The sequence below is a fragment of the Cervus canadensis genome, chromosome 28 (genome assembly GCF_019320065.1).
Source record: "Cervus canadensis isolate Bull #8, Minnesota chromosome 28, ASM1932006v1, whole genome shotgun sequence".
NCBI lineage: Eukaryota > Metazoa > Chordata > Mammalia > Artiodactyla > Cervidae > Cervus > Cervus canadensis.
The window spans coordinates 7,054,705-7,081,374 of record NC_057413.1 but is presented as its reverse complement, the minus strand read 5'-3'; the positions used below and the strand labels follow the sequence as shown (position 1 = coordinate 7,081,374).

At 45.3% G+C, this 26,670-nt stretch overlaps 1 protein-coding gene across 1 annotated transcript in view; it reads left to right on the top strand.

Annotated features, from left to right (window-relative positions):
- The first annotated feature begins 1,662 nt into the window (after positions 1-1,662).
- The window catches only part of NEDD9 (neural precursor cell expressed, developmentally down-regulated 9), a 186,687-nt gene continuing 161,679 nt past the window's right edge, over positions 1,663-26,670 (top strand). Inside the window, exon 1 of the mRNA XM_043450378.1 lies at positions 1,663-1,838. The gene's annotated coding sequence lies outside the window, so the exon portion shown is untranslated. The remainder of the gene's footprint in view (positions 1,839-26,670) is intronic.

Below are 26,670 nucleotides of genomic sequence, written 5' to 3'. Positions count from 1 at the left end.
CAAGAAATTGAAACAAAACAAGAACAAAACAGAAGTCACAAGAGTACACTAGACAATAGGAGCCATGAGGAGAGTGTGAAGATGAGGGGAAGGTCAAGGACAGCCCTGTCCTTGCCAGGGAGATGGAGCAGGCAGGAGCAGAAACAACAGACACCATGATCATTTCAGAGTTTCGATTATTCAAACCATTTCCCTCTCCTCTTTCAATCCTCTGTGCCACCAAGTCATCTGCTAGGCACCAGCAAGGGGTGGGAAGTGGGGGAAAAAAAGGAGAAAAGTAAAGGACTGCACTTATATATAATTTGCCACTAATTAATAATGGTAAGCACACAGAACGCTGCTTACTTATTTATTATGCCAGGTGCCCCTTGAATACTCTGCGTATACTAACTCCTTCAATTCTCACAGCAGTCCTTTGGTTATTTCCATTTTACAAATGAGGGAGTCAAGGCACAGAAAGATCAAAAGTGTTTGAAGAGTAAAGTCAAGATTCAAATCCAGGTGGTGAGTCTCAGAGCATGTCCCCTTGTCTATCGCTTTGATGCCCAGCTGGGAAAAGACCCAGATTGGGGATGGAATACTTTCAAATTCCCTTTCACATGATCAGATCTAGCTTTCTGTGTGTTCAGTCACTTCGTTGTGTCAGACTCTTGCCACTCCATGAACTGTAGCCCGCAAGGCTCCTCTCTTCATGGGATTTTCCAGGCAAGAATACTGGAGTGGGTTGCCATTTCCTTCTCCAGGGGAATCTTTCCAACCCAGGGATTAAACCTGCATCTCCTTCATTGACAGGCAGATTCTTTACTGTCAAGCCATCTGGGGTGTATCACATGGTAAATAGGAATGGTCTGTTTGGTACCTAGACCCCAGCACAGAGTACAGGTTCAGTAAAATACTTGTCCAGTGAAAGGATGTTTCAGGTCAATTTATAATAGAACTCTTTAGAACATATTGATGAATTGATGCTTTCAAACTGTGATGCTGGAGAAGACTCTTGAGAGTCTCTTGGACAGCAAGGAAATTAAACCAGTCAATCCTAAAGGTAATCAACCCTGAATAGTCATTGGAAGGACTGATGCTGAAGCAAAGCTCCAACACTTTGGCCACCTGATGCAGAGAGTCAACCCATTGGAAAAGACCCAGATGTTGGGAAAGACTGAAGGCAGAAGGAGAAGGGGGCGACCGAGGATGAAATGGTTGGATAGCATCACCGACTTGATGGACATGAGTTTGAGCAAACTCCAGAAGACAGTGAAGGACAGGGAAGCCTGGTGTGCTGCAGTCCACGGGGTCACAAATAGTTAGACATGACTTAGCAACTGAACAACAGAACATATTGAGCTGATAAAACTGCAAAATCCTAAATTAATAGGTCTCAAATAGCCTAATTTTTGCCTCAGTGCAGCCTAAGAAGGTGCTTGTGCCACACAGAAAGGATATTCCACAGAATTTCATGGCACCAATGACCTAAAGATCACCTCTCTTTCTCAAAACAGCGAACAGTGTAGATCAGGACTAGATGGCTCACCTGTCAATATACAACCAACTCAGTGTATCAGGAGGTCCGCCAGAGAGAGAAAAAAAAAAAAAAGGCGCCGAGAAAGGAAATGAACTGAGACAACATCACTTCTCAGCAACCGGAAGGAAAAAGACACAGAGGCTCGCCACTGGCTGTCTACCCGCGGGGTCGCTCGGTGGGGCCGCGCTCACAGCGGCCTTCAGAAGCGGGTCTGGTGGCCGCAGCTAGAAAGAAGCACAGCCATGAAGCAGGACTGAGCCGCCACCTCCAGCCCGCCCGCCGGGCGCCCCGAGGGCCCCCCAGCGCGGTTGCGCCCCGGGTGAGTTCCCCGGCCCTTGCTGTGGCCTGAGGGGTGGGGCGGGCGGCAGGCTCGCTCAGACTCTGACTTCCTGAGCGGCTGTCAGACAGCTGCGCTGCTCCCCGCCGTGGGCACCCTCGTCTGCAGCTGCTGGGAGGGCCGCCACATGCCGCCGAGGGGCAGCGCGTGGCTCCGGGTCTCCTGCAGGCTGGCTTAGGGCAGCTTCCAGTCGATGCGGTTCTGCATTTCGGATCTTCCTGGGTGGGTGCTTCCTGGGTGTGAGGGACGTGGCTCCTCCCCCTTCCTGCTGTCAGAGAGCTTCCCCTGCGCTGACCATGAGCTTTTACTTTTTCTAAATTATTTCAGGCCCTCTAAGTGTGGGCTGTCACTTACAGCTAATGGTGGATCTGAGTCACGTATAACCTGGTGTTCAGCCTCTGTGGGAATGACTGAGGGACAGGAAGTGGTGACTGAGAATCACTCAGTGAGTGTCTAGACTCTGCCGCGAACCGGCCGTTAGCCTCCCCTCTACGGGGTTTGGAGACAAAGGACGCTGTTCTTCGTGTCCACATCCTTGCTTTTCTCTGTTTACACTAATTCTTTGAACGTGTTCGTTCCTTCAGTTGCCTTTCTTCCTCAAAGAGCTGGAGGCCACCTTTTTATCTTGCTGACTTTATTAATACTTCAAAATGAGAACACACACAACTTGAAAGGGGAAAAGCCCTTCTAAAGGGGTCAGGCGTTGTCCAAAGCTGCCAGGAGGTTGGTGAGCAGGCTGGTCCCCGTGCTAGTGACCAGAAGTGAGGGTGGGGGCGCTCTGGTCCTTTCAACTCCTGCTTGGAGAGCCCCTCCCTTCCCCCCAGAAGCTGGTTTCTCCTCCAGAAGTGAGTGTGAGGTAGGACCATTCACAGCAGAGCCCTGGGAACCAGCCAAGTGGTCTTCCTCCTAGTTTCTATTTGCTCCCAGGCTTGCTTATTTTTTGGATATTCCTGTTCTAAGAATGGGGCAGAGGGGAGCAATGGACAGGGCAGGGTGAGAGCCCTTTCATGTGAGAGCTCCACTGTTTCTCGTGAACTAGTTCACTAAATTATTGAACAAGTGTCTAGTGAGTATTCACCGTGTGGAAGCCACATTTAAGTCAGTAAGACGGAACAAAACTGACATTGCCCTGCCCTCCCCCCTGCCAAAAGCTTGCCATCCAGGGGAGAGGCAGACGTTGACTAATCATTACACAAATGTGATAAGGACCAGAGCACATAGTGGAGCCTGATCTGTCTGGGAGTCAGCGAGGTTTCCATACACGGGGACCAGGAGAACTGGAAAACACGCGCACGAGGCAAAGTGTTGGCTGGTGCCAGGCGGGAGACCCGAATTGTCTGGCTAAATTAAGGTGTGGCCAGAGGAAAGAGTAGAGTGCCTCAACAGGAGTCCGGACAAAGAGACAGCGCTGATGATGCTGGTCCTTCTAAAATTGGTGGAGACACTTGGAGCGTTGTCATCTGATGTGCGTTTTTAAGGAATCCCTTTTGCTGCTGTGTGGAGAATGGATGGGAGGGGTCACACCCACAGACAGGGAGACCGGTTAGAAGGCTGATGAAGTCAGCCAAGCAAGGACATCAGTGGGAATCCAGACAAGACGAGGGCGTCTAATGAGTATTCACGGTGGAGACAAAACAGAGAGATGATAGACAAAATAGACAGATAGAGAGGCATTGAGAAGGGACAATCAGAGGGACTTGGGGGCAGACAGGAAAGGAGATCCCGGGGGCAGGGTGGAAGGTGATCCCCAGTGTCCTGGTTGGGGCTTCCGAATGGATGTTGATGCTGCTCACTGATTCTAGGAGCGTTAATGAGCATCCAGGCCTGGGATGAGTTCTCTTGGATTTTGGAGGGCTTTGAACACATCCAGGGGCAGATGTCAGCCAGGCCGTCGACATGCTGGCCTAGAGCCCAGAGCAAAGGTCTGGGGATCCTTAGTATATACATGCTAATTGGTGCCGTGGGTTTGGATGAAATATTTTTGAGAGAGAACATCAAATGAGAAAAGAGGGGGTGGCTTAGGATGGAACCTCAAGAAAGCCTAACATTTAAACAGCGAGAGGAGCGTGAGCTCTCTAAGAAAACTAGGTACTTTCTTGAAAAGTTAGACACAGAATGACCACATATCCTAGCAATTCCACACCTACCTACATTCCACTCCAAAGAACTAAAAACAGGGGCTCAAATCAGTACATGCACATGTGTTCATAACAGCAATATTCACAATTGCCAAAAGGTAGAAATAGCTTAGAAGTCCATCAACAGATGAATGGATAAATAAATTCTTCTGTAACCATAAGATGGAATATTATTCAGTCACATGACAGAATATTGTGTGGGCCTGCATGCTCAGTCATGTCCAACTCTTTGTAACCCTATGGACTAGAGCCCACCAGGCTCCTCTGTCCATAGGATTTTTCAGGCAGGAATACTGGAGTGGGTTGCCATCTCCTTCCCCAGGGGATCTTCCTGACCCAGGGATCGAACCTGTGACTCCTGTGTCTCCTGCATTGCACGCAGTTTATTTACTGCTGAGCCATCGGGGAAGTCTTGATAGAATATTATTCAGCCACAAAAAGGAATGAAGGTCTGATACATGCTACAACATATGTGAACCTCAAAAACATTGTTCTAAGTAGAACACAGCAAGGAGATCAACCCAGTCAATCCTAAAGGAAATCAGTCCTGAATATTCACTGGAAAGACTGATGCTGAAGCTGAAACTCAAACTCCAATACTTTGGCCACCTGATGTGAAGAACAGACTCATTGGAAAAGAACCTGATGCTGGGAAAGATTGAAGGCTGGAGGAGAAGGGGAAGACAGAGGATGAGATGGTTGGATGGCATCACCAAGTCGCTGGACACGAGTTTGAGCAAGCTCCAGGAGTTGGTGATGGACAGGGAAGCCTGGCGTGCTACAATCCATGGGGTCGCAAAGAGTCAGACAGGACTGAGCAACTGAACAGCAACTGAACTGAAGAGAAAGCTAGGTCCCAAAATGCATGATTCCGTTTAAATGAAATCCCGAGAATGGGAACATCACTAGAAACAGAATGGAGATTGGGGGCTGGGAGCAGGGGAGGATGGGGAACCACTGCTTCAGTGGTACAGGGTCTCCTTTCGGGGTAAACCAGTTGATTTGGAACTAGATAGAGGTGGCGGTTGCCCCACATTGTGGATGTATTGAATGTCACTGACTTGTTCTCTTTAAATTGGCTAATTTATGTCGTGTGAGTTTTAGTTCAATATTTTTAAAATGTGGCGGGGGGAGGAAAAAGACTAGAAAAGTGTAAGCACAGTTGCAGGAGGACAGACTGTTTGACTTTGGTCAAGTTATGTAACTTCTGGTGCCTCTTCCTCTATATGTAAATAAGGGGAAATTAGTCACTATGGTGAAGGGCTGTGGTAAGGATTAAACGTGATTTTTTTTTTTTTTTAACTATCTAGCAGAGAAAGGGTGTAGCAGAAGCAGTCAGAGTTCTGCCTACATTCTTCAGGCCTCAGCACAACTGAGCTGACTTCTAACAGCCTGAATCTTTATCTCATGACCTAAGGGCTCCCTCCAGGCCAAGTAGAGCCACTTCCATTGCCCAAAGGCAAATGAAAAGCCCCAAGAATTAACTCTCTCATGGACTATAGATATCCCAGCTCCATTACAGTGGAATACTCTTAAGACCATATTTAGTTCAGTCACTCAGTTTTGTCCGACTCTTTGTGACCCCATGGACTGCAGCATGCTAGGCTTCCCTGTCCATCACCAACTCCTGGAGCTTACTCAAACTCATGTCCATTGAGTTGGTGATGCCATCCAAACATCTCATCCTCTGTCTTCCCCTTCTCCTTCCACCTTCAATCTTTCCCAGCATCAGGGTCTTTTCAGATGAGTCAGTTCTTCACATCAGGTGGCCAAAGTATTGGAGTTTCAGCTTCAGCATCAGTCCTTCCAGTGAATATTCAGGACTAATTTCTTCTAGGATAGACTGGTTGGATCTACTTGCAGTTCAAGGGACTCTCAACAGTCTTCTCCAACACCACAGTTAAAAAGCATCAACTCTTTGGCACTCAGCTTTCTTTATAGTCCAACCTTCACATCCATACATGACTACTGGAAAAACCATAGCCTTGACTAGATGGACCTTTGTTGGCAAAGTAATGTCTCTGCTTTTTAATATGCTGTCTAAGTTGGTCAGAACTTTCCTTCCAAGGGGTAATCGTCTTTTAATTTCATGGGTACAGTCACTATCTGCAGTGATTTTGGAGCCTGAAAAAATAAAGTCTGCTACTGTTTCCATTGTTTCCCCATCTATTTGCCATGAAGTGATGGGACTGGATGCCATGATCTTAGTTTTCTGAATGTTGAGCTTTAAGCCAACTTTTTCATTCTCATCAAGAGGCTCTTTAGTTCCCTTGGTATCTCTAATTTTCTTGAAGAGATCCCTATCTTTCCCATTCCATTGTTTTCCTCTATTTCTTTGCATTGATCACTGAGGAAGACCGTCTTACCTTTTCTCAAATTTTCCTCCTAGACTTATGCCCCCGTTCCCATAGTGGTAGCTGACTTGGTCTTGTGCCCTTTCTCATTTTATTCTCTTCTCTTTTCACTCTTCCCTCCCCCCAGCATTCTTCCCACCCATTCAAGGGCCCTGGGGGGGTGGGGAGGGCCCTTCTCATCCCCTTGTGAGATTCCACTTGGAGAAAGGACCCAGGCCCCAGAACTGCGAAGGGTCCTTTAAACCCAGCACGTCCTGTACAAAACTGCACCACGTGAAGATACCTCCCACATCGAATCGCCTCCACTCCCCCTCTACCTTCTGGCCTCCCCATAACTCATTTGATCAAAATTTCCAAAGTGTGGGACACAATAAGTGGGTATGGCAGCCAACACCCAAATGTGGCATTTAATCACACTGAGTCACTCAACTTCGTCACTGTGTCATGGAGAAAGATCTTTTCCATTTTACTCTTTTCATCCTTTGATGTAGGCCTGATCTGAAGACCCATCTAACTGTGGCCGTTTACCTTTTCCACAAAGAGAAAGTAGACCTCAGGCTACGAGCCATCAGCAGACAGTGGTAGCTAGCTAAAATTTAATAGCACAATTTTGTCTTCTAGTAACCACAGTGGCACTGGCTTTTTATTTGCAGAAGTGGCATGAAAGATTTTTATTTTTTTAAATTTACACATCTTTAAGTTTAAAAGAAGGCATCTTTTTATTTCTTTTCCTTTTTTTTGTTTTTATATTCTTCCAATTTTACTGAGATATAGTTGACATACAGCACCAAATAAGTTTAATGCATACAACATAATGATTTGACTTACGTACATCATGAAATGATTGTCACAGCAGAATATCCATCATCCCTTATAGATACAATATTAAAGAAATTGAAAAAAATATTTTTTCCTTGTGATGAGAATTCTTGGGATTTATGCCCTTAAAAACTTGCATAGATAATGTAGAGCAGTGTTAATTATATTTATCATCTTGTATATTATCTGGTGGTTCAGCAGTAAAGAATCCGCCTGCCAATGCAGGAGACGCAGGAGACGAGGGTTCAATCTCTAGGTCAGGAAGATCCCCTGGAGAAGGAACTGACAACCCACTCCAGTGTTCTTGCCTGGAGTATCTCATGGGCAGAGGAGCCTGGCAGACAGCAGTCCATGGGGTCGCAAAGAGTCAGACACTACTGAGCAACTATACCACATTACATCCCTAGTACTTATTTACAACTGGAAGTTTGTACTTTTTGACCACCTTCATCCAATTGGTCATCCTCCACCACCCTGAAAGTGAGTCAGTTTAAAGTAAAGGACCATGTCCCTCCTGGTACTGGCGGCACAGTTGATGAGGAAACCCCGACCTGTGGGGCCTGACGGAGGGAAGACTGGACAGAGCTCCGCGAGAGCAGGTGCTCCCCAACGGCATGGCTGTGTCCTGTCCACCCAGCTGCAGGGCCAGGAGGGAGGGATGTCCTGGGCAGGGCCTGGCTGAGCCAGCCTCGTGTGTGCCCCAGGCTTTTCTGGTCATTAAAATAAGCAACTTCACTGTGCCCGCCGTGGCTCGCGCATGTCCAGGCCGTGAGGGGAAAGACTGCTTGAGATGGACACAGCCCCGGGCTCCTGGTCGGGGAGTCCTGCCCCCAGGACAGAGGCTGGCCATTCAGGAGTAACTCAGCAGAGGTGCCAATGCACCCACTGTCCTTTGCACGTTCACTTTAGATTAGAAGCTGTGGTGGAAGGCGGTCTATAACTCAACTGTGTTTAATTTAAGTCTTTTTTTTTTTAATTTGTTTTTTTGGCTGTGCTGAGTCTTCATAGCTGTGCAGGCTTTTCTGTAGTCATGGAGAGCAGGGGCTCCTCTCTAGTTACGGTGCACAGGTTTCTCACTGCAGTGGCTTCTCTTGTTGTGGCTTATGGGCTCTTAGGGCACGTAGGTTCAGTAGTTATGGTTCCCGGGCTCTAGAGCACAGGCTCAGTAGTTGTGACGCGTGGGCTTAGCTACTCCGAGGCACATGGGATCCTCCCCAACCAGGGATCGAACCCATGTCTCCTGCATGGGCAGGCAGATTCTTTACCACTGAGCCACCCAGGCAGCCCTTCTACTTAATTTCTATTGGCGGCTGTTCTTCCCCAAGTCCCTCCCTCCACTTCCCAAGGAAGATGGTGAATGAGGGCCACTAATCCAGATCCATTTCACTTGGGAAAAACTTTAAAATATGTGAAACATTTCATGCTACAAAGCACTATATATGATGTGCACATACATTCTAAATAATAGTGGAAGTAAGAAAACAAATCCATGTGTACCCACTGCCCACCTTCCCAACACTTGAAGGGAACTGCTGCCTTAAATTTTTTATTAACCACACTCCATTATATTTATTTTTAGACTGGCCTCATGAACCTATATGTATACATGTATAGGCAATTTGTATGTAGTTAATTTATATGCGTTTTGTGTGTATATGCAGCTTATTTTTGCCTGTTTAGTAACTTACACACATGTAATCATACCACATGCATTCCTCCATAACTGACTCTGTGACTCGGTGTCCTTTTGGAGGATTATCCATATGGATGCAAATAGATGCTGACAACTCATTTTCATGGCTGTAGAGCATTCTCTTGTGTAAACAAGTGACAGTCTATTTATCATCTCTATCAGTTGACAGTCCTAGGTCATTGCCAAAGATGAAGGCTCGAGGATGATTGCAGGAAGGCATGATGCCTCCCAAATTTCTCCTTCTCTCATGCACAAAACCCTACTAGCAGAGGTGTGAAGCAGCTTTGCCTTATGTTAGAAACTGGTTTTAACTGGGGGTAACAGGTGAATACCTGAATGGTCTAGTGGTTTTCCCTACTTTCTTCAATTTAAGTGTGAATTTTGCAATAAGGAGTTCATGATCTGAGCCATAGTCAGCTCCCGGTCTTGTTTTTTGCTGACTGTATAGAGCATCTCCATCTTTGGCTGCAAAGAAGATAATCAATCTGATTTTGGTGTTGACCATCAGGTGATGTCCATGTGTAGAGTCTTCTCTTGTGTTGTTGGAAGAGCGTGTTTGCTATGACCAGTGCGTTCTCTTGGCAAAACTCTATTAGCCTTTGCCCTGCTTCAGTCCGTACTCCAAGGCCAAATTTGCCTGTTACTCCAGGTGTTTCTTGACTTCCTACTTTTGCATTCCAGTCCCCTATAATGAAAAGGACATCTTTTTTGGGTGTTAGTTCTAAAAGGTCTTGTAGGTCTTCATAGAACCATTCAAGTTCAGCTTCTTCAGCATTACTGGTTGGGGCATAGGCTTGGATTACCAAAATATGGAATGGTTTGCCTTGGAAACAAACAGAGATCATTCTGTCGTTTTTGAGATTGCATCCAAGTACTGCATTTTGGACTCTTTTGTTGACCATGATGGCTACTCCATTTTTTCTAAAGGATTCTTGCCCACATTAATAGATATAATGATCATCTGAGTTAAATTCACCCATTCCAGTCCATTTTAGTTCGCTGATTCCTAGAATGTCAATGTTCACTCTTGCTGTCTCCTGTTTGACCACTTCCAATTTGCCTTGATTCATGGACCTAACATTCCAGGTTCCTATGCAATATTGCTCTTTACAGCATCAGACCTGGCTTATATCACCAGTCTCATCCACAACTGGGTGTTCTTTTTGCTTTGGCTCCATCCCTTCATTCTTTCTGGAGTTATTTCTCCACTGATCTCCAGTAGTATATTGGGCACCTACTAACCTGGGGAGTTCCTCTTTCAGTGTCCTATCATTTTGCCTTTTCACACTGTTCATGGGGTTCTCAAGGCAAGAATACTGAAGTGGTTTGCCCTTCCCTTCTCCAGTGGACCACATTCTGTCAGATCTCTCCACCATGACCCATCTGTCTTGGGTGGCCCCACATGGCATGGCTTAGTTTCATTGAGTTAGACACTACTGTGGTCCTGTGATCAGATTGGCTAGTTTTCTGTGATTATGGTTTTAGTGTGTCTGCCCTCTGATGCCCTCTCACGATACCTACTGTCTTACTTGGATTTCTCTTACCTTGGACGTGGGGTATCTCTTCACGGCTGCTCCAGCAAAGCACAGCCGCTGCTCCTTACCTTGGATGAGGGGTATCTCCTCATGGCCGCCCCTCCTGACCTTGTACGTGGAGTAGCCCCTCTCGGCCCTCCTGTGCCCTCGCAGCTGCAGCTCCTTGGAGGTTGGGTTGCTCCTCTCAGCCGCCGCCCCTGACCACCGCCCACTATACCATTCAGGTATCGCCTAAATCAAATCCCTTATGACTATACAGTGGAAGTAAGAAATAGATTTAAGGGACTACATCTGATAGAGAGCCTGATGAACTATGGACGGAGGTTCGTGACATTGTACACGAGACAGGGATCAAGACCATCCCCATGGAAAAGAAATGCAAAAAGGCAAAATGGTTGTCTGAGGAGGCCTTACAAACAGCTGAGAAAAGAAGAGAAGTGAAAAGCAAAGGAGAAAAGGAAAGATATTCCCATTTGAATGCAGAGTTCCAAAGAATAACAAGGAGAGATAAGAAAGCCTTCCTCAGCAATCAATGCAAAGAAATAGAGGAAAACAACAGAATGGGAAAGACTAGAGATCTCTTCAAGAAAATTAGAGATACCAAGAGAACATTTCATGCAAAGATGGGTTCAATAAAGGACAGAAATGGTATGGACCTAACAGAAGCAGAAAATATTAAGAAAAGGTGGCAAGAATACACAGAAGAACTGTACAAAAAAGATCTTCACAACCCAGATAATCACAATGGTGTGATCACTCACCTAGAGCCAGACATCCTGGAGTGTGAAGTCAAGGGGGCCATAGAAAGCATCACTACAAGCAAAGCTAGTGGAGGTGATGGAATTCCAGTTGAGCTATTTCAAATCCTGAAAGATGACGCTGTGAAAGTGCTGCACTCAATATGCCAGCAAATTTGGAAAACTCAGCAGTGGCCACAGGACTGGAAAATGTCAATTTTTGTTCCAATCCTAAAGAAAGGCAATCCCAAAGAATGCTCAGACTACCGCACAATTGCACTCATCTCACACGCTAGTAAAGTAATGCTCAAAATTCTCTAAGCCAGGCTTCACCAATATGTGAAACGTGAACTTCCAGATATTCAAGCTGGTTTTAGAAAAGGCAGAGGCTATCGCTTCTTGGCCTTTTGGCTAAGATCAAGTGTAGAAAAGGCAGAGGACCCAGAGATCAAATCGCCAACATCCGCTGGATCATCGAAAAAGCAAGAGAGTTCCAGAAAAACATCTATTTCTGCTTTATTGACTATGCCAAAGCCTTCAACTGTGTGGATCACAATAAACTGTGGAAAATTCTGAAAGAGATTGGAATACCAGACCACCTTACCTGCCTCTTGAGAAACCTGTATGCAGGTCAGGAAGCAACAGTTAGAACTGGACATGGAACAACAGACTGGTTCCAAATAGGAAAAGGAGTATGTTAAGGCTGTATATTGTCACCCTGCTTATTTAACTTATATGCAGAGTACATCATGAGAAACGCTGGGCTGGAAGAAGCACAAGCTGGAATCAAGATTGCTGGGAGAAATATCAATAACCTCAGATATGCAGATGACACCACCCTTATGGCAGAAAGTGAAGAACTAAAGAGCCTCTTGATGAAAGTGAAAGAGGAGAGTGGAAAAAGTTGGCTTAAAGCTCAACATTCAGAAAACTAAGATCATGGCATCTGGTCCCATCACTTCATGGGAAATAGATGGGAAGACAGTGGAAACAGTGTCAGACTTTATTTTGGGGGGCTCCAAAATCACTGCAGATGGTGACTGCAGCCATGAAATTAAAAGACGCTTACTCCTTGGAAGGAAAGTTATGACCAACCTAGATAGCATATTAAAAAGCAGAGACATTACTTTGCCAACAAAGGTCCATCTAGTCAAGGCCATGGTTTTTCCAGTGGTCATGTATGGATGTGAGAGTTGGACTGTGAAGAAAGCTGAGCGCCGAAAAATGGATGCTTTTGAACTGTGGTTGGAGAAGGCTCTTGAGAGTCCCTTGGACTGCAAGTAGATCCAACCAGTCCATCCTAAAGGAGATCAGTCCTGGGTGTTCATTGGAAGGACTGATGCTGAAGCTGAAACTCCAATACTTTGGCCACGTGATGCGAAGAGCTGACTCATCTGAAAAGACCCTGATGCTGGGAGGGACTGGGGGCAGGAGGAGAAGGGGACGACAGAGGATGAGATGGCTGGATGGCATCACTGACTCGATGGACTTGGGTTTGAGTAAACTCCGGGAGTTGGTGATAGACAGGGAGGCCTGATGTGCTATGATTCATGGGGTCGCAAAGAGTTGGACACGACTGAGGGACTGAACTGAACTGAACTGAACTGAACAGGTGAATGAACTAGGCACCTAAAAGCCAGAAGGAAGAAAACATCAAAGGAGGAAAGGGTCCTTAAATGAAAGGAAAGGAGAAATAAAAATGACTGGCCATGGCGATACAAGGAGTCGGATATGACAGAACAGCTGAGCACACATGCACGGAGGGAAAGAAGAAATAGAACTGACCCCTGGAAGGAGAACTGTCCTGGTTGTGGGGCACGTTCAGGGAAGCTTTCACTCTCACTGTCCACTTCCCCTACCGCATAAACCCTTAGTGTAAGGATGTGTGTGATACTTAGTTTTCAAAAGCACCCTTTGCCAAAATCAGCAAACGGCCACGATGAGTCCTAACTACTCTGCTAGATCCTAGAGAGTCCACTTTTCATACAAAACTCCCCTGGAGCCTTCCCACTAGTGTATTTTTAGATTCATCTTTTCCCTTAGAGTATATGGGACTGTTTAGCACATCGTCATCAAATGGTACCGTGTCCGTGAACCTCTCATAACCTTTTGGCTATTTCCATGACTCTGAAATTCCCCACCCACAGCTTCACCCGTGAGGAGTGGAAACATTTAGAGGAAGTGATACTATCAGTGGCTGAGCATCACCATGGGAAGTGTTTTCCCCTAAAAGCACGGCAGTGAGTCTGTACCTTCACAACATGGCTTTAGCAAGCGCAGTGTTCCGTCAGCACCTGTGTCTCTAGAGGGAAAATGTGCAGGAGTTTGACATCACAGGAGAAACAGAACGCTCGGAGGCAGTGCCCTCTGTCCATGCAGAGTGGAGACGTTGAGGTCAGTAGCTGGTGTCAGGGTTAGTGTCACTGGTCTGGCTGGAGTAACTGGTAGAGTGCTTAAGAGGGCAGCTCTGGAGCCAACCACCTGGGCTAGAAGCCGTCCTCTACCAGCTGGCTGCTGTGTGCTCCTGAGCCAGTTACTTCACCTTTCTCAGTTTCTTATCTGCAGAGAGGAGGTGATAACAGTCCTACCTCACTGGGTGGTTTTGAAAGTTATGGGTCAATACCTGCTTTTGAGTGTTCCGTAAATCAACATACACCAAATCCCCAAAGCAGTTGTTTGACACATTTAATGCTTGGTATTTATTAGCTGATAGGAGGAAGAAGAGGAGACAGGATAAGCTTCTTAAAAGAAGGAATCTAAAGAATGAGTGGGATTTGACAAGAAAAGAGCTTTCCGTAAGAGGAGAGTATGGAAATATATGTTTAGAGAGAGAAGTCTTCTAGGATGAATGAATCAGTTCAATTAAATTCAGCTCAACCTCCGTAAAGAAAGTCAAAATGGTATGCATCTTATTACCTAGGTGATAAACAGGATCACAGAGGTACAAGTATTAAAAGGAAATTTAGGAAGGATTTTTTATTTTTTATTTTTTTTCTGAAAGACTTTGGAATTCTTCCCCCCCGCCCCCATTTATTTTTATTAGTTGGAGGCTAATTACTTTACAATATTATAGTGGTTTTTGCCATACATTGACATGAATCAGCCATGGATTTACATGTATTCCCCCCCAATCCCCCCTCCCACCTCCCTCCCCACCTGATCCCTCTGGGTCTTCCCAGTGCACCAGCCCCGAGCACTTGTCTCATGCATCCAGCCTGGGCTGGTGATCTGTTTCACCCTTGATAATATACATGTTTCGATGCTGTTCTCTCAAAACATCCCACCCTCGCCTTCTCCCACAGAGTCCAAAAGTCTGTTCTGTACATCTGTGTCTCTTTTTCTGTTTTGCATATAGTGTTATCGTTACCATCTTTCTAAATTCCATATATATGCCTTAGTGTACTGTATTGGTCCTTATCTTTCTGGCTTACTTCACTCTGTATAATGGGCTCCAGTTTCATCCATCTCATTAGAACTGATTCAAATGAATTCTTTTTAATGGCTGAGTAATATTCCATGGTGTATATGTACCACAGCTTCCTTATCCATTCGTCTGCTGATGGGCATCTAGGTTGCTTCCATGTCCTGCCTATTATAAACAGTGCTGCGATGAACATTGGGGTGCACATGTCTCTTTTAGATCTGGTTTCCTCCGTGTGTATGCCCAGAAGTGGGATTGCTGGGTCATTTGGCAGTTCTATTTCCAGTTTTTTAAGTAAATCTCCACACTGTTCTCCATAAGGATTTTTTAAAGTTAGTTTTCCTTTGTTACCATGTTGACCAACATGCATATCCGCAAATATCAATGGAGTCCCTACAAGGGTCCCCACCAGCACAGATCTTTTTTTCAAGTGAGTTTAAAGTCAGAAAATTATTGGGATCTTTTGTTTCATTTGTGATGGTTTGTAAGCTACCCAAGTATTGGAGTAGTTTCCTCATCATTAATAAACAGAAAAAAATAATAATTGTATTTCCTTCTTTTGTTTTTTTGGCCATACATTAGAGCTTGCAGGATCTTAGCTCCCTGACCAGGGATTGAACCTGTGTCCTCAGCAGTGAAAGCTCAGAGTCTTAACCACTGGTCCACTAGGCAAGTCCCTGTATTACCTTTAAAGCATAGACAACTCTTGATTTTCTGTATTAATGAGGACTCACAGGAATAAATATAGTTGATGGATTACATTAGGTTTATCTGTAAGTTAAATCATCGTTGTTTGCCTCTTAAGTTCAACTCCTTCCCCCATCTGTCTGGATTTCTGGTTATCCTTCTCTCCTTCTCTCTTATTCTCAATTTGCAAACAGCCACCTGGGCCCAAGGGAGATGGGAGAAGCAGCTGTCTTATTCTCCCCAGTAAGTTCTCAGCAGCCTCTTGGTCACTGAACAAAGTGACCTTGGCCAACACCTTGTCACTGTCTCGCAAGAAAGAAATGCGATGGGTCTCTGAAACACTGGGCCTTCCCTGGTGGCTTAGTGGTAAAGAATCTGCCCGCCATGCAGGAGACCTGGGTTCGATCCCTGGGTTGAGAAGATCCTCTGAAGGAGTGCATGGCAACCCACTCCAGTATTCTTGCCTGGAGAATCCCATGGACAGAGGAGCCTGGTGGGCTACAGTCCGTGAGGTCGCAAAGAGTCGGACACGAATGACACAGTTAAGCAGCAGGAACCCTGAAACACTGGGGCTTGTGCTTATTACCCCTGACCACACAGCCTGTGAGAGCCAAGATCCTGCCATGTGTATCTCTGATTGTTCAGACAGGAAAGCCAGACATGTCATAGTTCGGCAGGATTAACTTACAAGGGATGCTGTTTGGAAGGGGCCAAAACAGTTCATAGCTAAATTGAAGAAACTATGGTAATTAGTTGATCCCAAAGGGTATTATTCACCCTTAGAATTGCATTGCCAAGGACAGAGCTGAGGAGCTTGGCCTTCAGGGAAGAGTTAAAAAAAAAAAAAAATCAGACAGGAACATTACAAAAATTTCCACTGAAAAATAAGTTCCTTAGAAGGAAAGCTGAGAGATTTGCTAATTTGTAGCTTTCTCTGAGCCTGACGATTGGTCCTCAGCATTTGGGGAGAAAACACAGGGTGTTTGAATGATGGTGATGGGAGGGGGTCTCCAGGCAGATAGATGGGAACACAGCAGGGGAGGATGAGTCCTTTAGAATAAGGATCCCTTTTAGAGCGAACTGCACTGGGGGTTGAGTCCAATCTGCTTTCTCCAAGATTCTGACCAACAGGAGAGATTGATAAAACATATTTGCACTGCTGTGTTTTTCAAAAGTTCAGCCATCTAATAACTTTAGCAGGCACATCACACTAAGCTGCCTGAATTTCAAACATTTCCTTGCTGTAGAATGATCACAGTAGAGAAGAATGTTATTCTTATCCAGCCATTGGTAAAACTTTGTCTTCCTTAATCCCAGAACCTAAATCACTGGCTACTTCAGAGGCTCTGACCTAAATCTTAACTGATGCCATCGCCTGTTTAGACCACTATGTGTGTGATTTCAGCCAGACAAACCCAGGAGGAAGGATTAAGGTGGCTGCAGTGGAGAACGGCTGACATTCTGACCAGTCATGCCGTGAGTTTATTGCAACACCCCTTCCCTTTAGCTCTGTAAGTTTCTCCTCCTGAGGTAACCCTCCTGTCTTGACATCCAACACAGTGAAAACCAGATGTGTGCCATCTAAATGTCTGACTCTTTGCGACCCCATGGACTGTAGCCCACCAAGCTCTGCTGTCCATGGGATTCTCCAGGCAAGAATATGGAAGCAGGTTGCCTTTTCCTTCTCCAAGGGATCTCCCCGACCCAGGGATTAGGCCTGTGCCTCCTGCATTGGCAGGCGGATTCTTTACCACTGAGCCACCGGGGAAGCCAACATTAAGGTGCTTACTTACAATCCCATCAGAACATTGACCCACATCAACTTATTTAATGTTCACAGCAGTCCTGGGGAGTGTTATTATATCCACCACTCTACAGAAAATGAAACTGAAGAGATCAAGGTGATATGAGGTGACTTATGTGAAGTCAGGCAAGTGATCATATGACACTGCTAAAACTGAAACCCCAGTCTTTCAAATAAGGCATTTGCATAAAGATGTTCATCTAATGACTAAGCAACTCCTTGCAGTGGATCCTTACAGCATAGATGCCTTTGGTGTGAAGACACTAACTTTTCTTAGAGGAAAATGCGTTTATTTAAAGACGGGAGGCTTTTCATTTTATTCCCATCTTTCCCTTGCTGCTTATAAAGTGCTAGCCTTTGAAGAGCCAAGCTTTCCTATAGAAAAATCTACCATATTTATGAAGTGATCCTTGAGTACCACCAGTTTTTCTTCTTAAATTCCATTTCCTTTTTCTGGCACTTGTTATGACCAAGTCCTCTTTCCATATGCCTAATATCCATGGGCTCCTTCCAATTTGACTTTTATCAAAATGTGCTTGTTGGGAAAGATTTGATCTCATTGATTTTAATTGGTGGGATGTCAAGCCGTTACTCTCCTGCTAGTTCCATTTTAAGTGATATTCCTTGCTATGAAATGAGAAACTTGCTTCTCTAGTAAAGGGGTTTGGGGGCGTAGATGGAGATGAGGTTTTAAGATAAGGACAGCTTCCTTTACCCTCTAAATTCTACTATATATATGTGCTCTGCTTACCCAACTCCATCTCTAGAGCATCTTGATCCATCAACTGAAGCATCGTAGCAACTGGCCACATGTTTGTTCTGACACATAGAAAACAGGCATTTAGAAGAAAGTTGTTTTTCTTTGGACTTCCCTGGTGGTCCCGTGGTTAAGACTTCATACTTCAAATGCAAGGGGCACAGGTTTGATCCCTGGGAGAGGAAGTTCTGTGTGGCATGGCCAGAAAAACACGAAGGTTGTTTTTCTTTGAAAGCAGTGCAAGAATATGTCTGTGGAATGCTGGGGTCATTTAGTTTCCTCAGTGGAAAGAAACAGGATGTTTCTGCATTAATTAGAAGGTTTCAAAAGTAGGAAGGAGTAAGGGTGATTGGGAAATACTTTCAGCAAACAGAATGTTAAGTATTCTGTTGTCAGACAATGTGTTTCATTTAGAGAACAAGTAATAGAAACTATGGTCACCATAATGAAAGGGGGTAAATTCACCCCTTCCTGTCCAGCTTCTGCCCCAGGTCTTCTGAACACTCAGCCTGCTGTACTGACTCCATCACCGATCCCAGTGTCCAGTCTCCAGTGGCTATGAGGAGACCATGGAAGAGGTGAAGAAAGAGGAAAAAGTCGAGGCTCCAGTTAGCTGTCAGGAAAAAATGTTATAATAAATACTGTTAAAAGTAGTGGGATGAGTTCCGTATCATTCCCCTCCCTTTTCCCTCCTAGATGTTTCAGCTTCTTGAAGACATTCTACTTGTCCCTGAGCTGCAGGGAATGTATGGTAGATTTCCTGATGAGCACATGGAAAGGATGGGTGGCTGATGCGTAATAAAACAATAGTGGTTTTATTGAGCATGTAGTATATTCTGAGCAAACACACAATCTCCCAACGAAGGAGGTATTATTACTGTAATTCTGGAGCCTCCACAGGGGTTAGGACAAGGGCTCTGGAACCAGCCTGCCTGGGTCCAAATCCCAATTGTGTCATGTGCCCGCTGTGTGACCTTAGGGTAGTTACTTAACCTCTCCATGAATCAGCTTCCTCACCTTCAAAATTAAAGTAGTGATAATGTCACACCCCTGTGTCAGGGTCCCCAGGCCCACCCGTGGGTTTGATGTCTCACTAGGAGGGCACATAGGACTCAGCATATAACCATACTAAGATCTGTTACATTCCAGGCAAGAATACTGGAATGGGTTGCCGTGCCCTCATCCAGGGGATCGCCCCGACCCAGAGATCCAACCCGAGTCTCCTGCATTAGCAGGCAGGCTCTTTACCACTAACACCACCTGGAAAGCCCAACTATGACATTAAATGCATACAAATCAAACTCAGCAAAAGAAAAACAAATAGGGCAAAGCCCAGAGGAAACCGGGCAAAAGCTACTGAGATTCATCTCCCAGTGGAGTCACATAGGACATGCTTAAACCTTCCTGCAACGAGTTACGGGAGGTGTGAAGTGGTGTCTGCCAGGAAGGTCATTGGAGACTCGGGGCTGGAGCGTTGACTGAGTACCGGTTGCTTGGACACCCTGTGTGTGACATATCAAAAGTCAAAATTTCCAGGAGGGAGCAGCATAAACCCCATGTTTGTATAGTTAGGTGCCATGAATAATTCTCCTCGGAATGATAGGAACCCTCTTGAAATCCAAGTTCCAAGATTCTGCTAATGGTCAGTCTTGCAAGCAAATCTTTTTAAGGATAGCAACCTCAGGCCTGCTGTGTTAACTTTTTTGTACATCACCTCATTGAATTATTGTGAAATTAGATGAAGTAACATTTGTCCACTCCAGTATTCTTGCCTGGAGAATCCCATGGACAGAAGAGCCTGGAGGGCTACCATTCATAGGGTTGCAAAGACTTGGACACCAGTGAGTTAGCATAACATATATCTACTGCTTACAATGGTGCTTTATACTTAGGAAGCCCTGAAGAAGTTTTTAGCCATAATTATTAAATGGGAAAAAAAAATACTAGGTGTAGAATGCTAGTGGGACTATCCTGGTTGTCCTCTGGTTAAAACTCTGCACTTCCAATGCAGGGGACACGGGTTCTATCCCTGGTCAGGGAACTTTGGTAAAGAATCTGCCTGCCAATGCAGGACACACAGGTTCGATCCTGGGATTGGGATGATCCCCTGGAAAAGGAAATGGCAACCCACTCCAGTATTCTTGCCATGGACAGAGGAGCATGGTGGGCTACAGTCCATGGGGTTGAAAAAGAGTCAGAAATGACTTAACAACTAAACAACTCCAACTCCAGCTTAACTTTCACCAGGTTTTCGTGTCTTTGGCTATGTCCATGGAATGGGTAATAGATGCTTTCATCAGCCAGATGTGAAGGTGCTGTAGACAACAGTGGCCCAGTCTTATTAAGCTGAACCAAAGAAATCCTTGTATTGAATTGTAATCATTGACTGCAATTGAGAGGGAATCCCATTGAGTGGGATCTTTTAGTTAAAAAAAAAGATTTAGAAATGGGACAGGGCTAACAGAATACTTTGAATATTGCCTCAATAGTTCAATTCTAAAAGAGAAACTTTACAAGGAAAGAAATTTAAGTTAAAGGTATGCGTTACCCATGGGGATTGCAGTATGGCCATACAGTATGATGAAATGAAGAGTCTAGGAGCAATAATTTATTTCGACATTTAGTATAGTTCATTGTTACACATGTGCCTCTTCCAATAAATGAAACTTTTTGTAAACTTCCTAGCCATTTTGTCCCCCAAAGAGCTGCATGTAAAATTTACACGTGGTAAATGGTCAATAAAGGTCTATTCCTTTAACATTCAATTCCTAATATCAGTTCAGTTCAGTCGCTCAGTCGTGTCAGACTCTTTGCGACCCCATGGACTGCAGCACACCAGGTTTTCCTGTCCGTCACCAATTCCCAGAGCTTGCTCAAACTCATGTTTTTTGAATGTTGAGTTTTAAGCCAGCTTTTTCACTCCCCTCTTTCACTTTCATCAAGAGGCTCTTTAGTTCTTCTTCGCTTTCTGACATAAGGGTGGTATCATCTGCATATCCGAGGTTATTGATATTTCTCCAGGCAATCCTGATTCCAGCTTGTGCTTCATCCAGCCCGGCATTTCACATGATGTACTCTGCATATAAGTTAAATAAGCAGGGTGACAATATACAGCCTTGACGTACTCCTTTCCCAATTTGAAACCAGTCTGTACTTGCTTCTTGACCTGCTTCTAACTGTTGCTTCTTGACCTACATACAGATTTCTCAAGAGGCAGGTAAGGTGGTCTGGTATTCCCATCTCTTGAAGAATTTTCCAGAGTTTGTTGTGATCTACATAGTCAAAGTCTTTGGTGTAATCAATAAAGCAGAAATAGATGTTATTCTGGAATTCTCTTGCTTTTTCAATGATCCAACGGATGCTGGCAATTTGATTTCTGGTTCCTGTGCCTTTTCTAAATCCAGCTTGAACATCTGGAAGTTCACATTTCATGTACTGTTGAAATCTGGCTTGGAGAATTTTGAGCGTTACTTTGCTAGTGTGTGAGATGAGTGCAATTGTGCAATAGTTTGAATATTCTTTGGCCTTGCCTTTCTTTGGGATTGGAATGAAAATTGACCTTTTCCAGTCCTGAGGCCACTGCTAAGTTTTCCAAATTTGCTGGCATATTGAGTACAGCACTTTCACAGCATCATCTTTCAGGATTTGAAATAGCTCAACTGGAATTTCATCACCTCTACTAGCTTTGTTCGTAGTGATGCTTCCTAAGGCCCACCTGACTTCACATTCCAGGATGTCTGGCTCTAGGTGAGTGATCACACCATCGTGGTTATCTGGGTCATGAAGATCTTTTTTATACAGTTCTTCTGTGTATTCTTACCACCTCTTCTTGATATCTTCTGCTCCTGTTAGGTCTATACCATTTCTGTCCTTTATTGTGCCCATCTTTGCATGAAATGTTCCCTTGGTATCTCTCATTTTCTTGAAGAGATCTCTAGTCTTTCGCATTCTGTTGTTTTCCTCTATTTCTTTGCATTGATTGCTGAGGAAGGCTTTCATATCTCTCCTTGCTATTCTTTGGAACTCTGCATTCAAATGGGTGTATCTTTCCTTTTCTCCTTTGCCTTTCCCATCTCTTCTTTTCACAGCTATTTGTAAGGCCTCCTCAGACAACTGTTTTGCCTTTTTGCATTTCTTTTTCCTTCTTTAGCATTCAATTCCTAATACATTGCCACCTAATAAGAGATTCACCTCTGGGTTTGGTGGCCTATGACTTATCCCACGTGTGTAGGTGGTTATTTCCTGGATGACTGTAGTCACCCCAGGGCCAGATTTTTACATCTACACAAATCCTATCCTCCAGTGAGAAAAGCAAGCTGAGAAGGGAACTAAAGTGAAAGAACAATGTGACTGGGATTGTTTAATATTATAGTTTGAGGAATAAATAATGGAACTTCGAAAAAAGTAAGTGAAACTCATAGAATATGGAGATCAAAGTATTGATCGCTCTGGTTGCTTTTAGCTGGGCCCAAGCATGCTAGTGAAAGGCTTGACTTGCAGAGGAGAAGCATGAGGCAGAACACACAAAGGCGGGAGAGAGAAAAAGAGAAAGACGAAAAGGGAAGAGAGGCAGCATAGGACCATTCATCCGGACTTTATTTTTTCCCTACGCAGTCTCCTTCAAATATTCCTGTAATAGGTCCTCTGCTGTTGTTCAGACTAACTTCTTCCTGCCATGTACCAGGGTCCCATTTAGATTTTACACACACACACACACACACACACACACACACACATCTACAAGAGAAATACCCGTTTTCCTCCTAAAGTAACTTGATTCTCCAAATGGAGAGTCTTTCTCTTCTCTCTAACTTTGTTTGGGGGTGTGTTTGGGTCGAGGTTGGGTTGCAGCCACACATAGATCTCTGTAGTCCACGAAACAGTTCTTGTACTAATGAAGGTGTGTGGGAAGACAGTGCCAAGGTGCTCACCGGTTTGCTGGTACCAACAGAGAACCAACAGGCCGGCGGATGCGGGATGATTAGGGGCCCCGCACAGCCTCATCAGGGACTGGAATCGTTCATTCTGAGGCTTCCAGTGGAGTAATGACAATTTTACCCACAGGAATGAAAAGTTATAGAATCCACTTGCCAGTGCAGGAGACATGGGTTCGATCCCTAGGTCGGGAAGATCCCCTGGAGAAGGAAATAGCAACCCACACCAGCATTCTTGCCTGGGAAATCTCATGGGCAGAGGAGCCTGGTGGGCTACAGTCCTGGGATCACAAAGAGTCTGATACAACAGAGCGACTAAACAACGTCTCAGCAAGTCAATTTAAAAACTTAAATATGAGGAGAAGGAGTTAATGGGTGAAAAATAAATCAACCAGCATTATAGAGTCGAGTCTTTGAGAGTCCAGTGAGCGTGACTGGAGGCCCTGGGAGAGGCAGCACACTTTATTGTATTCAGCACAAAGCCCCTGAAGCTGAGAGCAGGAAATCCTGTTGTTCCCGCCCCTGTCCTCAGCTGAGGTCCCCAGATACCATCAGTATTCCTGAGCTAGCCAGCCGAGACCTCTCTGACACGTGAAGGGGTGCAGGACACAATATTCTTTAGAAAGTTAGTAGAAAGGTCACTGTTGTTGAGGCCAATAAAACATTGATCCAAGGGTGCTGTCCTAAGGGGAGATGAGAGAGTTATAATGATTACAAAGATTAAGGAGGTCGGACTAGACCCTCAACTGAGCTTACAGTCTGCAAAGATGCTACAGAAGGTAGCTGATGGCAAATGCAGATTCCCTGTAGGCCCAGCCCCGCAGAAGCAGAAACCCTGAGGGTGAGACCCAGCAAGCTGTGTTTTCACAAGCCCTCCTGATGCCTGGAAAGTTTGTACACCTTAGCCTTGGTGAGGTGTGCAGAAAGTGATTTATTATTAACGACATTTAACACACCGACATTTGTGAATAATTTACGTCAGTTGCAAAGATTTTTTTAAACTACAGACCTCTGATCCACCCGACTCCATCTGAGTTGGAACCTCTGGGTGTGGCTTTGGATGTCGTAGCCAAGAATATCGATTGCAAGTTCCCCCAGGTGACTCTTATGATCAGCCAGTTGTGGGAACCACTGGTCTATAAGAGCCAATTTATCCTATAACAAAAAATAAATAAAATCATGGAATTCTTGAGGGAGGTCCCTCGGAGGGCCGGTTTCCCTACCCCCCATGAATCTCCAACTTTTAAAACTTACAGAAGAGGAACTCTGATGCCTGAAGCAGAAGAGATGACTTGGCACCCTCCCACCCCTGCAGGAACTGCTACAACTATAAAAACCTAGTCCTCCCCAAAACATGGCGTGACCGACCATCCAAGGGCTAAGGAAGTCCTGAGAATGTAGGACTTACGATTTTAAAACAGGGACAGTCCCACTGGCCAGACCTGGACAAGTAGCCTAGATCAGAGCCTAGACAAAACCCGTACTTCTTGCCTTTGGGATGGGATGATGGTGGTGGTGGTGATGATGATGCCATCTTACTGCAAGGATCCAGATTACCGTGTTTGTTTGTTTTTTAACTTTGTCTTTATTCCCTAATTCTAGACAGGTGTAAAGAAATACTACCCTCCTTTTGTGTTTCAAGATACTCTAAAATACTCTTGTAACCATTCCTTTGTTTATATCTGCCCTGTTTTACAAGCCCTCAGGTGCAATCTGCCTCATGCTGACAGACAGAATCTTTGGTCTGGCTTCTGTGTAGTTTTGTGGTATTTTCTGTGGACCGATGGTGTGTTGCTGAGGTCTGTGTATTAGCCAGAACTCTTTAGGTTGCCGGTAAAGGAAACCTAATCACTCATGGCTGAGGAAAATAAAAGGATGGAAGGCGTTGGCTCTTGTCGCAGAAAAGAGCTTTGGTGGCAGCTGGATACGAGGCGCTCAGTCTCCTCAGGACTGAGTCTCTCTCTCTCTCCGTGAACTCACTCAAGCTGGCTCTTCCAACGTGGTAACGGGATGCGCCTAGCCGTTCCAGGCACACACTGTCTTCTCTCAGCAACACAGCTGACTGCATCTCATTGCCGATAGCTTGTGTAAAAGTCCCTGGATTGACTCTCGGGCTGACATGTGTCTTGTGCCCATTCCTAAGCCGGGACTGTAGCCAGGACAATGGGGAGTTCTGATTAGCCAGTGGTAGGTAGGCATTTGCCCGCCCCCGTCACATCTGATCGCGCCTTCAACAGTGTGCACCCCGTTTTCCTCCTCCACCCCCACGCAGCTGAGCTCTAAGTACTGTTTTGCCCTGAAACACCAGGCTCTGTGAGCCCAAGACCTTGACTATCGGTTCTAATGTTTAGGACCTACACATATTTGGCTGAAGCTTGAAGCAACCTGAGAACCAAGGACGGAGGCAGCGGGGTGGGAGGCGGGTGGTGCGGTCCACTGGAATCATGAAGAGCTTTTGCTGGGTTCAGAGGTCTGCAATGCAGAGCTCCTGAAAGTCGGGAGCTGGTGACTCACACCCCTTCGGCCCCATCTGGCCCCACGTTTTCCAGCTGGGTCTGTGACATGCGACTCGATCTTTTCTTCAGTGTGATCCATAGAAAAGGCATAAATAGCCTTAGAGCTCATTTTCTTCCTTCCTTTCTTCCTGTAATTCATACTCAGGCCAACTCGGTTTTGTTCAAACCACAGCCTCTCAGGCTGGCCTGCAAGTTCAGACACAGCTGCTTGTTTTTATTCTTTTAGTCTTCTCATAAGCCAGGAGTAAAGTTGTACCTTGTGGCTAATTTTTAATCTGTAAACCTGATCCCTTCGTAAGCTGAACTCTTAAATCAAATCAGCACAAAAATGCCAGCTCCCCAGAGACACCTGAATTGTGACCTCCTAGACCTCTTCCCAGCCAGACATGCACCTAAGACCTTTCCCACTGTTACAGAAGGTTGCTTTCCTCTATCCATCAGTAAGGTCGTGTTTTGGACATGAATTTGAGCAAATTCCAGAAGACAGTGAAAGACAGAGAAGCCTGGCGTGCTGCAGTCCATGGGGTCACAAAGAGTCTGACACGACTTCGTGACTGAACAACAAGGTAGTTTTGGGTCTTCTTAAGCAGTTTTTCTTTCCTCTTCTTGATCAGCCTAATCTCCATTTGATCCTTTATGTTATACATAATTGCATAATATATCCTTCATTTGGATAAAAAACTAATTTAAGGACTGATGTTGAAGTTGAAACTCCAATACTTTGGCCGCCTGATGCAAAGAGCTGACTGATTTGAAAAGACCCTGATGCTGGGAAAGATTGAAGGCAGGAGGAGACGGGGATGACAGAGGATGAGACGGTTGGATGGCATCACGGACTCAATGGACATGAGTTTGGGTGAACTCTGGGAGTTGGTGATGGACAGGGAGGCCTGGCATGCTGCGATTCATGGGGTCGCAAAGAGTCGGACACGACTGAGCGACTGAACTGAACTGAAGGCTGACCGAGTGTTTGTTTCACAAAGAAATGAATCTCTCAGTCATGTGGAGCCAAACTAGTAATGGGGCCAGTGTGTTATTTTTCTAGAGCTGCATAACAAAGTACCAAACTGGTTGGCTTGAAATGACAAAACGTGTTTTCTCACGGTCCTGGAATGAATGAGTGAGTGAAAGTCACTCAGTCGTGTCCGACTCTTTGCGACCCCGTGGTCTGTAGCCCATCAGTCTCCTCTGCCTGTGGACTTCTTCAGACAAGAATACTGGAGTGGGTAGCCATTTCCTTCTCCAGGGGATCCTCCCAACCCAGGGATCGAACCCAGGACTCCTGCATGGCTGGCAGATTCTTTACCATCCGAGTCACCAGGCCCCACGGTCCTGGAGACTGGAGGTCTCAAGTCAAGGTGGTGAGGTCGTGCGGTCTCCACAGCCTCTGGGGGAGGAGGCTTGCCGCCTTTCCCAGTT